Genomic DNA, 14,161 nt, shown 5'->3' on the forward strand with positions numbered 1-14,161 from the left:
GTGGCTACGGTGACCTTGGAATAAGGGATTTCTTTAAAAGACTCTTTTATTCATATAAGATTTTCTCCAACTTTTCAGATGGAGGCATGAGAAAGAGATTGCCTTGATTGGGCTTGTGGTTATTGGTGGACCGAGTGGACTTTTGTGAGCTTTACTTCTCCCTTTTGGAGTGGGGGGGGGGGGGGCTGACGAAACGCATGTGGGCAGGCGTCGTCACCCTTGATGACCCTTGGCGAGCGTAGTGGTTTACCAGAGGCATGGCACAGGCCGGAGTGGTCGTAGACACAGCTCGAGTTTCTCTTCATTGTCGCATAAATCTTTCGCCTTTTACTAAAGATTTCCATGGAGGGGAACTTTTGCGAGTGACCTGTATTTTTGGGTGCTCTGCTCACAGCAGAGCTACATCGAAATGTCAAGAGCAGAATCAATTTGGCCGTCCGCCAACACGCTGCAGGAGGGCGTGCCACTGGTCTTCGTCTGTATTTGCACTCTCTGCGTTTGCGCTGTCAGCACTTAATGTTTATTTAGCTGGCATGGGAAGGCAGCACTTTCTTGTACGTGAAGGGATGCAAACTCTGGAAGGCTCTCTTTAGTGACGGGTCCAAACAAAGATCTCATCAGCTCCTCTAGCCCTATCGGCGACTCGTGCACTTCGAGCCTTCTTAACGACGGCGCAAGTGGCTGACTGGTGACTGCGTTGGTGGTATAGTGGTGAGCATAGCTGCCTTCCAAGCAGTTGACCTGGGTTCGATTCCCGGCCAACGCATGTCCTTTGGCTCGGGCTGATGTCGAAGCAGAACTCCTTCTGTGACCTGTGGCTCCTCCCAAAACTTTTGGATGGATCGTTCGGAAGCCGAAAAGAGCTAGCTCTCCCCGTCGGGGAATCGAACCCCGGTCTTCCGCGTGACAGGCGGAGATACTGTCCACTATACCAACGAGGAGCTGCGCATGCTGCCGTTTCTCCCCCAACCGACGCTACTGCACCGACATAACTGAACAATGCATGGCTTTTTCTGACGCTGACACAGCCCTAGCACCGTCAAATTCCGGATGGACCCATCATTAGCTAAAGTCGCATAACATTTGGAACACTACCCGTTGCAGGGGTCATTGTTTGGACTCTTTTTTTTTTTTAAATTGCGCTTTAAACAAAAAGGATTGTGCCAATGCAACTGAACAACATTAATTAGGAACACAGTGCGTCAATAAAGCAAAATGACAGTTAAAGGCATTTCGTCATTGAAATCGGTGATGTCATCATTCAGCTAAGTTCAGTTTAAATAGTATCTGTGCAATAATTTGCAATCAAGTCAACGTTATCGCTGTACATGAAGTGTCCCCAGCTATGCCTGCCAGAGGCGACAGAGGCAAGGAACCAAAACTCGATCGGTGAAAAAATGGAGAAAAAACCCGGTGAGAAACCAGGCTCAGTCGGGGAGACAGTTCTCCTCTGGTCAGAAGAAACCAGCAAATCAGCTCCAGGCTGCAGAAAAGTCAGACTGTGCAGAAGAATCATCTGTTTCCTGTGGTCTTGTCCTGGTGGTCGTCTGAGACAAGGTCTTTACAGGGGATCTGTATCTGGGGCTCATCTAGTTGTCCCGGTCTCCGCTGTGTTTCAGGGCCATAGAGGTCCTTTCTAGGTGTTGATCAACCATCTTGTCTGGATACTGACTGGATCTGGTGGCTACGGTGACCTTGGAATAAGGGATTTCTTTAAAAGACTCTTTTATTCATATAAGATTTTCTCCAACTTTTCAGATGGAGGCATGAGAAAGAGATTGCCTTGATTGGGCTTGTGGTTATTGGTGGACCGAGTGGACTTTTGTGAGTTTTACTTCTCCCTTTTGGAGTGGGGGGGGGGCTGACGAAACGCATGTGGGCAGGCGTCGTCACCCTTGATGACCCTTGGCGAGCGTAGTGGTTTACCAGAGGCAGCGCACAGGCCGGAGTAGTCGTAGACACAGCTCGAGTTTCTCTTCATTGTCGCATAAATCTTTCGCCTTTTACTAAAGATTTCCGTGGAGGGGAACTTTTGCGAGTGACCTGTATTTTTGGGTGCTCTGCTCACAGCAGAGCTACATCGAAATGTCAAGAGCAGAATCAATTTGGCCGTCCGCCAACACGCTGCAGGAGGGCGTGCCACTGGTCTTCGTCTGTATTTGCACTCTCTGCGATTGCGCTGTCAGCACTTAATGTTTATTTAGCTGGCATGGGAAGGCCGCACTTTCTTGTACGTGACGGGATGCAAACTCTGGAAGGCTCTCTTTAGTGACGGGTCCAAACAAAGATCTCATCAGCTCCTCTAGCCCTATCGGCGACTCGTGCACTTCGAGCCTTCTTAGCGACGGCGCAAGTGGCTGACTGCTGACTGCGTTGGTGGTATAGTGGTGAGCATAGCTGCCTTCCAAGCAGTTGACCCGGGTTCGATTCCCGGCCAACGCATGTCCTTTGGCTCGGGCTGATGTCGAAGCAGAACTCCTTCTGTGACCTGTGGCTCCTCCCAAAACTTTTGGATGGATCATTCGGAAGCCGAAAAGAGCTAGCTCTCCCCGTCGGGGAATCGAACCCCGGTCTTCCGCGTGACAGGCGAAGATACTGTCCACTATACTAACGAGGAGCTGCGGATGCTGCCATTTCTCCCCCAACCGACGCTACTGCACCGGCATAACTGAACAATGCATGGCTTTTTCTGACGCTGACACAGCCCTAGCACCGTCAAATTCCGGATGGACCCATCATTAGCTAAAGTCGCATAACATTTGGAACACTACCCGTTGCAGGGGTCATTGTTTGGACTCTTTTTTTTTTTTAAATTGCGCTTTAAACAAAAAGGATTGTGTCAATGCAACTGAACAACATTAATTAGGAACACAGTGCGTCAATAAAGCAAAATGACAGTTAAAGGCATTTCAATCAAGTCAACGTTATCGCTGTACATGAAGTGTCCCCAGCTATGCCTGCCAGAGGCGACAGAGGCAAGGAACCAAAACTTGATCGGTGAAAAAATAGAGAAAAAACCCGGTGAGAAACCAGGCTCAGTCGGGGAGACAGTTCTCCTCTGGTCAGAAGAAACCAGCAAATCAGCTCCAGGCTGCAGAAAAGTCAGACTGTGCAGAAGAATCATCTGTTTCCTGTGGTCTTGTCCTGGTGGTCGTCTGAGACAAGGTCTTTACAGGGGATCTGTATCTGGGGCTCATCTAGTTGTCCCGGTCTCCGCTGTGTTTCAGGGCCATAGAGGTCCTTTCTAGGTGTTGATCAACCATCTTGTCTGGATACTGACTGGATCCGGGTGACTGAAGCGGCCCACTGATCTGGATACAGACTGGATCTGGTGGCTACGGTGACCTCGGAATAAGGGATTTCTTTAAAAGACTCTTTTATTCATATAAGATTTTCTCCAACTTTTCAGATGGAGGCATGAGAAAGAGATTGCCTTGATTGGGCTTGTGGTTATTGGTGGACCGAGTGGACTTTTGTGAGTTTTACTTCTCCCTTTTGGAGTGGGGGGGGGGCTGACGAAACGCATGTGGGCAGGCGTCGTCACCCTTGATGACCCTTGGCGAGCGTAGTGGTTTACCAGAGGCATCGCACAGGCCGGAGTGGTCGTAGACACAGCTCGAGTTTCTCTTCATTGTCGCATAAATCTTTCGCCTTTTACTAAAGATTTCCATGGAGGGGAACTTTTGCGAGTGACCTGTTTTTTTGGGTGCTCTGCTCACAGCAGAGCTACATCGAAATGTCAAGAGCAGAATCAATTTGGCCGTCCGCCAACACGCTGCAGGAGGGCGTGCCACTGGTCTTCGTCTGTATTTGCACTCTCTGCGTTTGCGCTGTCAGCACTTAATGTTTATTTAGCTGGCATGGGAAGGCAGCACTTTCTTGTACGTGACGGGATGCAAACTCTGGAAGGCTCTCTTTAGTGACGGGTCCAAACAAAGATCTCATCAGCTCCTCTAGCCCTATCAGCGACTCGTGCACTTCGAGCCTTCTTAACGACGGCGCAAGTGGCTGACTGGTGACTGCGTTGGTGGTATAGTGGTGAGCATAGCTGCCTTCCAAGCAGTTGACCTGGGTTCGATTCCCGGCCAACGCATGTCCTTTGGCTCGGGCTGATGTCGAAGCAGAACTCCTTCTGTGACCTGTGGCTCCTCCCAAAACTTTTGGATGGATCGTTCGGAAGCCGAAAAGAGCTAGCTCTCCCCGTCGGGGAATCGAACCACGGTCTTCCGCGTGACAGGCGGAGATACTGTCCACTATACTAACGAGGAGCTGCGCATGCTGCCGTTTCTCCCCCAACCGACGCTACTGCACCGACATAACTGAACAATGCATGGCTTTTTCTGACGCTGACACAGCCCTAGCACCGTCAAATTCCGGATGGACCCATCATTAGCTAAAGTCGCATAACATTTGGAACACTACCCGTTGCAGGGGTCATTGCTTGGACTCTTTTTTTTTTTAAAATTGCGCTTTAAACAAAAAGGATTGTGTCAATGCAACTGAACAACATTAATTAGGAACACAGTGCGTCAATAAAGCAAAATGACAGTTAAAGGCATTTCGTCATTGAAATCGGTGATGTCATCATTCAGCTAAGTTCAGTTTAAATAGTATCTGTGCAATAATTTGCAATCAAGTCAACGTTATCGCTGTACATGAAGTGTCCCCAGCTATGCCTGCCAGAGGCGACAGAGGCAAGGAACCAAAACTCGATCGGTGAAAAAATGGAGAAAAAACCCGGTGAGAAACCAGGCTCAGTCGGGGAGACAGTTCTCCTCTGGTCAGAAGAAACCAGCAAATCAGCTCCAGGCTGCAGAAAAGTCAGACTGTGCAGAAGAATCATCTGTTTCCTGTGGTCTTGTCCTGGTGGTCGTCTGAGACAAGGTCTTTACAGGGGATCTGTATCTGGGGCTCATCTAGTTGTCCCGGTCTCCGCTGTGTTTCAGGGCCATAGAGGTCCTTTCTAGGTGTTGATCAACCATCTTGTCTGGATACTGACTGGATCCGGGTGACTGAAGCGGCCCACTGATCTGGATACAGACTGGATCTGGTGGCTACGTTGACCTCGGAATAAGGGATTTCTTTAAAAGACTCTTTTATTCATATAAGATTTTCTCCAACTTTTCAGATGGAGGCATGAGAAAGAGATTGCCTTGATTGGGCTTGTGGTTATTGGTGGACCGAGTGGACTTTTGTGAGTTTTACTTCTCCCTTTTGGAGTGGGGGGGGGGGGCTGACGAAACGCATGTGGGCAGGCGTCGTCACCCTTGATGACCCTTGGCGAGCGTAGTGGTTTACCAGAGGCATCGCACAGGCCGGAGTGGTCGTAGACACAGCTCGAGTTTCTCTTCATTGTCGCATAAATCTTTTGCCTTTTACTAAAGATTTCCATGGAGGGGAACTTTTGTGAGTGACCTGTATTTTTGGGTGCTCTGCTCACAGCAGAGCTACATCGAAATGTCAAGAGCAGAATCAATTTGGCCGTCCGCCAACACGCTGCAGGAGGGCGTGCCACTGGTCTTCGTCTGTATTTGCACTTTCTGCGTTTGCGCTGTCAGCACTTAATGTTTATTTAGCTGGCATGGGAAGGCAGCACTTTCTTGTACGTGACGGGATGCAAACTCTGGAAGGCTCTCTTTAGTGACGGGTCCAAACAAAGATCTCATCAGCTCCTCTAGCCCTATCGGCGACTCGTGCACTTCGAGCCTTCTTAACGACGGCGCAAGTGGCTGACTGGTGACTGCGTTGGTGGTATAGTGGTGAGCATAGCTGCCTTCCAAGCAGTTGACCTGGGTTCGATTCCCGGCCAACGCATGTCCTTAGGCTCGGGCTGATGTCGAAGCAGAACTCCTTCTGTGACCTGTGGCTCCTCCCAAAACTTTTGGATGGATCGTTCGGAAGCCGAAAAGAGCTAGCTCTCCCTGTCGGGGAATCGAACCCCGGTCTTCCGCGTGACAGGCGGAGATACTGTCCACTATACTAACGAGGAGCTGCACATGCTGCCGTTTCTCCCCCAACCGACGCTACTGCACCGACATAACTGAACAATAGATGGCTTTTTCTGACGCTGACACAGCCCTAGCACCGTCAAATTCCGGATGGACCCATCATTAGCTAAAGTCGCATAACATTTGGAACACTACCCGTAGCAGGGGTCATTGTTTGGAATCTTTTTTTTTTTTAAATTGCGCTTTAAACAAAAAGCATTGTGTCAATGCAACTGAACAACATTAATTAGGAACACAGTGCGTCAATAAAGCAAAATGACAGTTAAAGGCATTTCGTCATTGAAATCGGTGATGTCATCATTCAGCTAAGTTCAGTTTAAATAGTATCTGTGCAATAATTTGCAATCAAGTCAACGATATCGCTGTACATGAAGTGTCCCCAGCTATGCCTGCCAGAGGCGACAGAGGCAAGGAACCAAAACTCGATCGGTGAAAAAATGGAGAAAAAACCCGGTGAGAAACCAGGCTCAGTCGGGGAGACAGTTCTCCTCTGGTCAGAAGAAACCAGCAAATCAGCTCCAGGCTGCAGAAAAGTCAGACTGTGCAGAAGAATCATCTGTTTCCTGTTGTCTTGTCCTGGTGGTCGTCTGAGACAAGGTCTTTACAGGGGATCTGTATCTGGGGCTCATCTAGTTGTCCCGGTCTCCGCTGTGTTTCAGGGCCATAGAGGTCCTTTCTAGGTGTTGATCAACCATCTTGTCTGGATACTGACTGGATCCGGGTGACTGAAGCGGCCCACTGATCTGGATACAGACTGGATCTGGTGGCTACGGTGACCTTGGAATAAGGGATTTCTATAAAAGACTCTTTTATTCATATAAGATTTTATCCAACTTTTCAGATGGAGGCATTAGAAAGAGATTGCCTTGATTGGGCTTGTGGTTATTGGTGGACCGAGTGGACTTTTGTGAGTTTTACTTCTCCCTTTTGGAGTGGGGGGGGGGGGGGGGGGGCTGACGAAACGCATGTGGGCAGGCGTCGTCACCCTTGATGACCCTTGGCGAGCGTAGTGGTTTACCAGAGGCATCGCACAGGCTCGAGTTTCTCTTCATTGTCGCATAAATCTTTCGCCTTTTACTAAAGATTTCCATGGAGGGGAACTTTTGCGAGTGACCTGTATTTTTGGGTGCTCTGCTCACAGCAGAGCTACATCGAAATGTCAAGAGCAGAATCAATTTGGCCGTCCGCCAACACGCTGCAGGAGGGCGTGCCACTGGTCTTCGTCTGTATTTGCACTCTCTGCGTTTGCGCTGTCAGCACTTAATGTTTATTTAGCTGGCATGGGAAGGCAGCACTTTCTTGTACGTGACGGGATGCAAACTCTGGAAGGCTCTCTTTAGTGACGGGTCCAAACAAAGATCTCATCAGCTCCTCTAGCCCTATCGGCGACTCGTGCACTTCGAGCCTTCTTAGCGACGGCGCAAGTGGCTGACTGCTGACTGCGTTGGTGGTATAGTGGTGAGCATAGCTGCCTTCCAAGCAGTTGACCCGGGTTCGATTCCCGGCCAACGCATGTCCTTTGGCTCGGGCTGATGTCGAAGCAGAACTCCTTCTGTGACCTGTGGCTCCTCCCAAAACTTTTGGATGGATCATTCGGAAGACGAAGAGAGCTAGCTCTCCCCGTCTTCCGCGTGACAGGCGGAGATACTGTCCACTATACTAACGAGGAGCTGCGCATGCTGCCGTTTCTCCCCCAACCGACGCTACTGCACCGACATAACTGAACAATGCATGGCTTTTTCTGACGCTGACACAGCCCTAGCACCGTACCTTGATTGCAATAATTTGCAATCAAGTCAACGATATCGCTGTACATGAAGTGTCCCCAGCTATGCCTGCCAGAGGCGACAGAGGCAAGGAACCAAAACTCGATCGGTGAAAAAATGGAGAAAAAACCCGGTGAGAAACCAGGCTCAGTCGGGGAGACAGTTCTCCTCTGGTCAGAAGAAACCAGCAAATCAGCTCCAGGCTGCAGAAAAGTCAGACTGTGCAGAAGAATCATCTGTTTCCTGTCGTCTTGTCCTGGTGGTCGTCTGAGACAAGGTCTTTACAGTGGATCTGTATCTGGGGCTCATCTAGTTGTCCCGGTCTCCGCTGTGTTTCAGGGCCATAGAGGTCCTTTCTAGGTGTTGATCAACCATCTTGTCTGGATACTGACTGGATCCGGGTGACTGAAGCGGCCCACTGATCTGGATACAGACTGGATCTGGTGGCTACGGTGACCTTGGAATAAGGGATTTCTATAAAAGACTCTTTTATTCATATAAGATTTTATCCAACTTTTCAGATGGAGGCATTAGAAAGAGATTGCCTTGATTGGGCTTGTGGTTATTGGTGGACCGAGTGGACTTTTGTGAGTTTTACTTCTCCCTTTTGGAGTGGGGGGGGGGGGGGGCTGACGAAACGCATGTGGGCAGGCGTCGTCACCCTTGATGACCCTTGGCGAGCGTAGTGGTTTACCAGAGGCATCGCACAGGCTCGAGATTCTCTTCATTGTCGCATAAATCTTTCGCCTTTTACTAAAGATTTCCATGGAGGGGAACTTTTGCGAGTGACCTGTATTTTTGGGTGCTCTGCTCACAGCAGAGCTACATCGAAATGTCAAGAGCAGAATCAATTTGGCCGTCCGCCAACACGCTGCAGGAGGGCGTGCCACTGGTCTTCGTCTGTATTTGCACTCTCTGCGTTTGCGCTGTCAGCACTTAATGTTTATTTAGCTGGCATGGGAAGGCAGCACTTTCTTGTACGTGACGGGATGCAAACTCTGGAAGGCTCTCTTTAGTGACGGGTCCAAACAAAGAACTCATCAGCTCCTCTAGCCCTATCGGCGACTCGTGCACTTCGAGCCTTCTTAACGACGGCGCAAGTGGCTGACTGGTGACTGCGTTGGTGGTATAGTGGTGAGCATAGCTGCCTTCCAAGCAGTTGACCTGGGTTTGATTCCCGGCCAACGCATGTCCTTTGGCTCGGGCTGATGTCGAAGCAGAACTCCTTCTGTGACCTGTGGCTCCTCCCAAAACTTTTGGATGGATCGTTCGGAAGCCGAAAAGAGCTAGCTCTCCCCGTCGGGGAATCGAACCCCGGTCTTCCGCGTGACAGGCGGAGATACTGTCCACTATACTAACGAGGAGCTGCGCATGCTGCCGTTTCTCCCCCAACCGACGCTACTGCACCGACATAACTGAACAATGCATGGCTTTTTCTGACGCTGACACAGCCCTAGCACCGTCAAATTCCGGATGGACCCATCATTAGCTAAAGTCGCATAACATTTGGAACACTACCCGTTGCAGGGGTCATTGTTTGGACTCTTTTTTTTTTTTAAATTGCGCTTTAAACAAAAAGGATTGTGTCAATGCACCTGAACAACATTAATTAGGAACACAGTGCGTCAATAAAGCAAAATGAGAGTTAAAGGCATTTCGTCATTGAAATCGGTGATGTCATCATTCAGCTAAGTTCAGTTTAAATAGTATCTGTGCAATAATTTGCAATCAAGTCAACGTTATCGCTGTACATGAAGTGTCCCCAGCTATGCCTGCCAGAGGCGACAGAGGCAAGGAACCAAAACTCGATCGGTGAAAAAATGGAGAAAAAACCCGGTGAGAAACCAGTCTCAGTCGGGGAGACAGTTCTCCTCTGGTCAGAAGAAACCAGCAAATCAGCTCCAGGCTGCAAAAAAGTCAGACTGTGCAGAAGAATCATCTGTTTCCTGTGGTCTTGTCCTGGTGGTCGTCTGAGACAAGGTCTTTACAGGGGATCTGTATCTGGGGCTCATCTAGTTGTCCCGGTCTCCGCTGTGTTTCAGGGCCATAGAGGTCCTTTCTAGGTGTTGATCAACCATCTTGTCTGGATACTGACTGGATCCGGGTGACTGAAGCGGCCCACTGATCTGGATACAGACTGGATCTGGTGGCTACGGTGACCTCGGAATAAGGGATTTCTTTAAAAGACTCTTTTATTCATATAAGATTTTCTCCAACTTTTCAGATGGAGGCATGAGAAAGAGATTGCCTTAATTGGGCTTGTGGTTATTGGTGGACCGAGTGGACTTTTGTGAGTTTTACTGCTCCCTTTTGGAGTGGGGGGGGGGTGGCTGACGAAACGCATGTGGGCAGGCGTCGTCACCCTTGATGACCCTTGGCGAGCGTAGTGGTTTACCAGAGGCAGCGCACAGGCCGGAGTGGTCATAGACACAGCTCGAGTTTCTCTTCATTGTCGCATAAATCTTTCGCCTTTTACTAAAGATTTCCGTGGAGGGGAACTTTTGCGAGTGACCTGTATTTTTGGGTGCTCTGCTCACAGTAGAGCTACATCGAAATGTCAAGAGCAGAATCAATTTGGCCGTCCGCCAACACGCTGCAGGAGGGCGTGCCACTGGTCTTCGTCTGTATTTGCACTCTCTGCGTTTGCGCTGTCAGCACTTAATGTTTATTTAGCTGGCATGGGAAGGCAGCACTTTCTTGTACGTGACGGGATGCAAACTCTGGAAGGCTCTCTTTAGTGACGGGTCCAAACAAAGATCTCATCAGCTCCTCTAGCCCTATCGGCGACTCGTGCACTTCGAGCCTTCTTAACGACAACGCAAGTGGCTGACTGCTGACTGCTGACTGCGTTGGTGGTATAGTGGTGAGCATAGCTGCCTTCCAAGCAGTTGACCCGGGTTCGATTCCCGGCCAATGCAAGTCCTTTGGCTCGGGCTGATGTCGAAGCAGAACTCCTTCTGTGACCTGTGGCTCCTCCCAAAACTTTTGGATGGATCATTCGGAAGCCGAAAAGAGCTAGCTCTCCCCGTCGGGGAATCGAACCCCGGTCTTCCGCGTGACAGGCGGAGATACTGTCCACTATACTAACAAGGAGCTGCGCATGCTGCCGTTTCTCCCCCAACCGACGCTACTGCACCGACATAACTGAACAATGCATGGCTTTTTCTGACGCTGACACAGCCCTAGCACCGTCAAATTCCGGGTGGACCCATCATTAGCTAAAGTCGCATAACATTTGGAACACTACCCGTTGCAGGGGTCATTGTTTGGACTCTTTTTTTTCTTTTTTTTTTTTTTTTTAAATTGCGCTTTAAACAAAAAGGATTGTGTCAATGCAACTGAACAACATTAATTAGGAACACAGTGCGTCAATAAAGCAAAATGACAGTTAAAGGCATTTCGTCATTGAAATCGGTGATGTCATCATTCAGCTAAGTTCAGTTTAAATAGTATCTGTGCAATAATTTGCAATCAAGTCAACGATATCGCTGTACATGAAGTGTCCCCAGCTATGCCTGCCAGAGGCGACAGAGGCAAGGAACCAAAACTCGATCGGTGAAAAAATGGAGAAAAAACCCGGTGAGAAACCAGGCTCAGTCGGGGAGACAGTTCTCCTCTGGTCAGAAGAAACCAGCAAATCAGCTCCAGGCTGCAGAAAAGTCAGACTGTGCAGAAGAATCATCTGTTTCCTGTGGTCTTGTCCTGGTGGTCGTCTGAGACAAGGTCTTTACAGGGGATCTGTATCTGGGGCTCATCTAGTTGTCCCGGTCTCCGCTGTGTTTCAGGGCCATAGAGGTCCTTTCTAGGTGTTGATCAACCATCTTGTCTGGATACTGACTGGATCCGGGTGACTGAAGCGGCCCACTGATCTGGATACAGACTGGATCTGGTGGCTACGGTGACCTCGGAATAAGGGATTTCTTTAAAAGACTCTTTTATTCATATAAGATTTTCTCCAACTTTTCAGATGGAGGCATGAGAAAGAGATTGCCTTGATTGGGCTTGTGGTTATTGGTGGACCGAGTGGACTTTTGTGAGTTTTACTTCTCCCTTTTGGAGTGGGGGTGGGGGGGGCTGACGAAACGCATGTGGGCAGGCGTCGTCACCCTTGATGACCCTTGGCGAGCGTAGTGGTTTACCAGAGGCATCGCACAGGCCGGAGTGGTCGTAGACACAGCTCGAGTTTCTCTTCATTGTCGCATAAATCTTTCGCCTTTTACTAAAGATTTCCATGGAGGGGAACTTTTGCGAGTGACCTGTATTTTTGGGTGCTCTGCTCACAGCAGAGCTACATCGAAATGTCAAGAGCAGAATCAATTTGGCCGTCCGCCAACACGCTGCAGGAGGGCGTGCCACTGGTCTTCGTCTGTATTTGCACTCTCTGCGTTTGCGCTGTCAGCACTTAATGTTTATTTAGCTGGCATGGGAAGGCAGCACTTTCTTGTACGTGACGGGATGCAAACTCTGGAAGGCTCTCTTTAGTGACGGGTCCAAACAAAGATCTCATCAGCTCCTCTAGCCCTATCGGCAAATCGTGCACTTCGAGCCTTCTTAGCGACGGCGCAAGTGGCTGACTGCTGACTGCGTTGGTGGTATAGTGGTGAGCATAGCTGCCTTCCAAGCAGTTGACCCGGGTTCGATTCCCGGCCAACGCATGTCCTTTGGCTCGGGCTGATGTCGAAGCAGAACTCCTTCTGTGACCTGTGGCTCCTCCCAAAACTTTTGGATGGATCATTCGGAAGCCGAAAAGAGCTAGCTCTCCCCATCGGGGAATCGAACCCCGGTCTTCCGCGTGACAGGCGGAGATACTGTCCACTATACTAATGAGGAGCTGTGCATGCTGCCGTTTCTCCCCCAACCGACGCTACTGCACCGACATAACTGAACAATGCATGGCTTTTTCTGACGCTGACACAGCCCTAGCACCGTCAAATTCCGGATGGACCCATCATTAGCTAAAGTCGCATAACATTTGGAACACTACCCGTTGCAGGGGTCATTGTTTGGACTCTTTTTTTTTTTTTTTTTTTTTAAATTGCGCTTTAAACAAAAAGGATTGTGTCAATGCAACTGAACAACATTAATTAGGAACACAGTGCGTCAATAAAGCAAAATGACAGTTAAAGGCATTTCGTCATTGAAATCGGTGATGTCATCATTCAGCTAAGTTCAGTTTAAATAGTATCTGTGCAATAATTTGCAATCAAGTCAACGATATCGCTGTACATGAAGTGTCCCCAGCTATGACTGCCAGAGGCGACAGAGGCAAGGAACCAAAACTCGATCGGTGAAAAAATGGAGAAAAAACCCGGTGAGAAACCAGGCTCAGTCGGGGAGACAGTTCTCCTCTAGTCAGAAGAAATTAGCAAATCAGCTCCAGGCTGCAGAAAAGTCAGACTGTGCAGAAGAATCATCTGTTTCCTGTGGTCTTGTCCTGGTGGTCGTCTGAGACAAGGTCTTTACAGGGGATCTGTATCTGGGGCTCATCTAGTTGTCCCGGTCTCCGCTGTGTTTCAGGGCCATAGAGGTCCTTTCTAGGTGTTGATCAACCATCTTGTCTGGATACTGACTGGATCCGGGTGACTGAAGCGGCCCACTGATCTGGATACAGACTGGATCTGGTGGCTACGTTGACCTCGGAATAAGGGATTTCTTTAAAAGACTCTTTTATTCATATAAGATTTTCTCCAACTTTTCAGATGGAGGCATGAGAAAGAGATTGCCTTGATTGGGCTTGTGGTTATTGGTGGACCGAGTGGACTTTTGTGAGTTTTACTTCTCCCTTTTGGAGTGGGGGGGGGGGGGGGGGGCTGACGAAACGCATGTGGGCAGGCGTCGTCACCCTTGATGACCCTTGGCGAGCGTAGTGGTTTACCAGAGGCATCGCACAGGCCGGAGTGGTCGTAGACACAGCTCGAGTTTCTCTTCATTGTCGCATAAATCTTTCGCCTTTTACTAAAGATTTCCATGGAGGGGAACTTTTGCGAGTGACCTGTATTTTTGGGTGCTCTGCTCACAGCAGAGCTACATCGAAATGTCAAGAGCAGAATCAATTTGGCCGTCCGCCAACACGCTGCAGGAGGGCGTGCCACTGGTCTTCGTCTGTATTTGCACTCTCTGCGTTTGCGCTGTCAGCACTTAATGTTTATTTAGCTGGCATGGGAAGGCAGCACTTTCTTGTACGTGACGGGATGCAAACTCTGGAAGGCTCTCTTTAGTGACGGGTCCAAACAAAGATCTCATCAGCTCCTCTAGCCCTATCGGCGACTCGTGCACTTCGAGCCTTCTTAGCGACGGCGCAAGTGGCTGACTGCTGACTGCGTTTGTGGTTTAGTGGTGAGCATAGCTGCCTTCCAAGCAGTTGACCCGGGTTCGATTCCCGGCCAA

The 14,161-nt window shown here is 49.4% G+C and overlaps 1 long non-coding RNA gene and 21 other non-coding genes across 22 annotated transcripts in view; 16 read left to right on the plus strand and 6 right to left on the minus strand.

Annotated features, from left to right (window-relative positions):
- LOC132144824 (uncharacterized) overlaps window positions 1-6,948 on the minus strand; it is a 61,234-nt gene extending 54,286 nt beyond the window's left edge. Inside the window, exon 1 of the long non-coding RNA XR_009434417.1 lies at window positions 6,814-6,948. This is a non-coding gene — a long non-coding RNA (uncharacterized LOC132144824). The remainder of the gene's footprint in view (window positions 1-6,813) is intronic.
- LOC132145983 (U5 spliceosomal RNA) lies at window positions 287-401 on the plus strand. Its single transcript, XR_009434740.1, has one exon. It is a non-coding gene; the product is annotated as a U5 spliceosomal RNA (small nuclear RNA).
- On the plus strand, window positions 695-766 carry trnag-ucc (transfer RNA glycine (anticodon UCC)). The gene has a single exon. It is a non-coding gene; the product is annotated as a tRNA-Gly (tRNA).
- On the minus strand, window positions 870-941 carry trnad-guc (transfer RNA aspartic acid (anticodon GUC)). Its single transcript has one exon. It is a non-coding gene; the product is annotated as a tRNA-Asp (tRNA).
- Window positions 1,963-2,077, plus strand: LOC132145846 (U5 spliceosomal RNA). The gene has a single exon (XR_009434609.1). It is a non-coding gene; the product is annotated as a U5 spliceosomal RNA (small nuclear RNA).
- trnag-ucc (transfer RNA glycine (anticodon UCC)) lies at window positions 2,371-2,442 on the plus strand. Its single transcript has one exon. It is a non-coding gene; the product is annotated as a tRNA-Gly (tRNA).
- trnad-guc (transfer RNA aspartic acid (anticodon GUC)) lies at window positions 2,546-2,617 on the minus strand. The gene has a single exon. It is a non-coding gene; the product is annotated as a tRNA-Asp (tRNA).
- On the plus strand, window positions 3,614-3,728 carry LOC132146037 (U5 spliceosomal RNA). The gene has a single exon (XR_009434788.1). It is a non-coding gene; the product is annotated as a U5 spliceosomal RNA (small nuclear RNA).
- On the plus strand, window positions 4,022-4,093 carry trnag-ucc (transfer RNA glycine (anticodon UCC)). Its single transcript has one exon. It is a non-coding gene; the product is annotated as a tRNA-Gly (tRNA).
- On the plus strand, window positions 5,334-5,449 carry LOC132145955 (U5 spliceosomal RNA). The gene has a single exon (XR_009434713.1). It is a non-coding gene; the product is annotated as a U5 spliceosomal RNA (small nuclear RNA).
- On the plus strand, window positions 5,743-5,814 carry trnag-ucc (transfer RNA glycine (anticodon UCC)). The gene has a single exon. It is a non-coding gene; the product is annotated as a tRNA-Gly (tRNA).
- Window positions 6,949-7,040: 92 nt separating the features above from the next.
- On the plus strand, window positions 7,041-7,156 carry LOC132145945 (U5 spliceosomal RNA). Its single transcript, XR_009434704.1, has one exon. It is a non-coding gene; the product is annotated as a U5 spliceosomal RNA (small nuclear RNA).
- A 293-nt stretch (window positions 7,157-7,449) lies between these two features.
- Window positions 7,450-7,521, plus strand: trnag-ucc (transfer RNA glycine (anticodon UCC)). The gene has a single exon. It is a non-coding gene; the product is annotated as a tRNA-Gly (tRNA).
- A 961-nt stretch (window positions 7,522-8,482) lies between these two features.
- LOC132146062 (U5 spliceosomal RNA) lies at window positions 8,483-8,598 on the plus strand. Its single transcript, XR_009434811.1, has one exon. It is a non-coding gene; the product is annotated as a U5 spliceosomal RNA (small nuclear RNA).
- Window positions 8,599-9,066: 468 nt separating this feature from the next.
- trnad-guc (transfer RNA aspartic acid (anticodon GUC)) lies at window positions 9,067-9,138 on the minus strand. The gene has a single exon. It is a non-coding gene; the product is annotated as a tRNA-Asp (tRNA).
- A 1,067-nt stretch (window positions 9,139-10,205) lies between these two features.
- Window positions 10,206-10,320, plus strand: LOC132145887 (U5 spliceosomal RNA). Its single transcript, XR_009434647.1, has one exon. It is a non-coding gene; the product is annotated as a U5 spliceosomal RNA (small nuclear RNA).
- A 300-nt stretch (window positions 10,321-10,620) lies between these two features.
- trnag-ucc (transfer RNA glycine (anticodon UCC)) lies at window positions 10,621-10,692 on the plus strand. Its single transcript has one exon. It is a non-coding gene; the product is annotated as a tRNA-Gly (tRNA).
- A 103-nt stretch (window positions 10,693-10,795) lies between these two features.
- Window positions 10,796-10,867, minus strand: trnad-guc (transfer RNA aspartic acid (anticodon GUC)). The gene has a single exon. It is a non-coding gene; the product is annotated as a tRNA-Asp (tRNA).
- Window positions 10,868-11,949: 1,082 nt separating this feature from the next.
- Window positions 11,950-12,064, plus strand: LOC132145984 (U5 spliceosomal RNA). The gene has a single exon (XR_009434741.1). It is a non-coding gene; the product is annotated as a U5 spliceosomal RNA (small nuclear RNA).
- Window positions 12,065-12,357: 293 nt separating this feature from the next.
- On the plus strand, window positions 12,358-12,429 carry trnag-ucc (transfer RNA glycine (anticodon UCC)). Its single transcript has one exon. It is a non-coding gene; the product is annotated as a tRNA-Gly (tRNA).
- A 103-nt stretch (window positions 12,430-12,532) lies between these two features.
- On the minus strand, window positions 12,533-12,604 carry trnad-guc (transfer RNA aspartic acid (anticodon GUC)). The gene has a single exon. It is a non-coding gene; the product is annotated as a tRNA-Asp (tRNA).
- A 1,081-nt stretch (window positions 12,605-13,685) lies between these two features.
- On the plus strand, window positions 13,686-13,800 carry LOC132145985 (U5 spliceosomal RNA). Its single transcript, XR_009434742.1, has one exon. It is a non-coding gene; the product is annotated as a U5 spliceosomal RNA (small nuclear RNA).
- Window positions 13,801-14,161: the final 361 nt, after the last annotated feature.

Source organism: Carassius carassius, chromosome 8 (assembly GCF_963082965.1).
Source record: "Carassius carassius chromosome 8, fCarCar2.1, whole genome shotgun sequence".
NCBI lineage: Eukaryota > Metazoa > Chordata > Actinopteri > Cypriniformes > Cyprinidae > Carassius > Carassius carassius.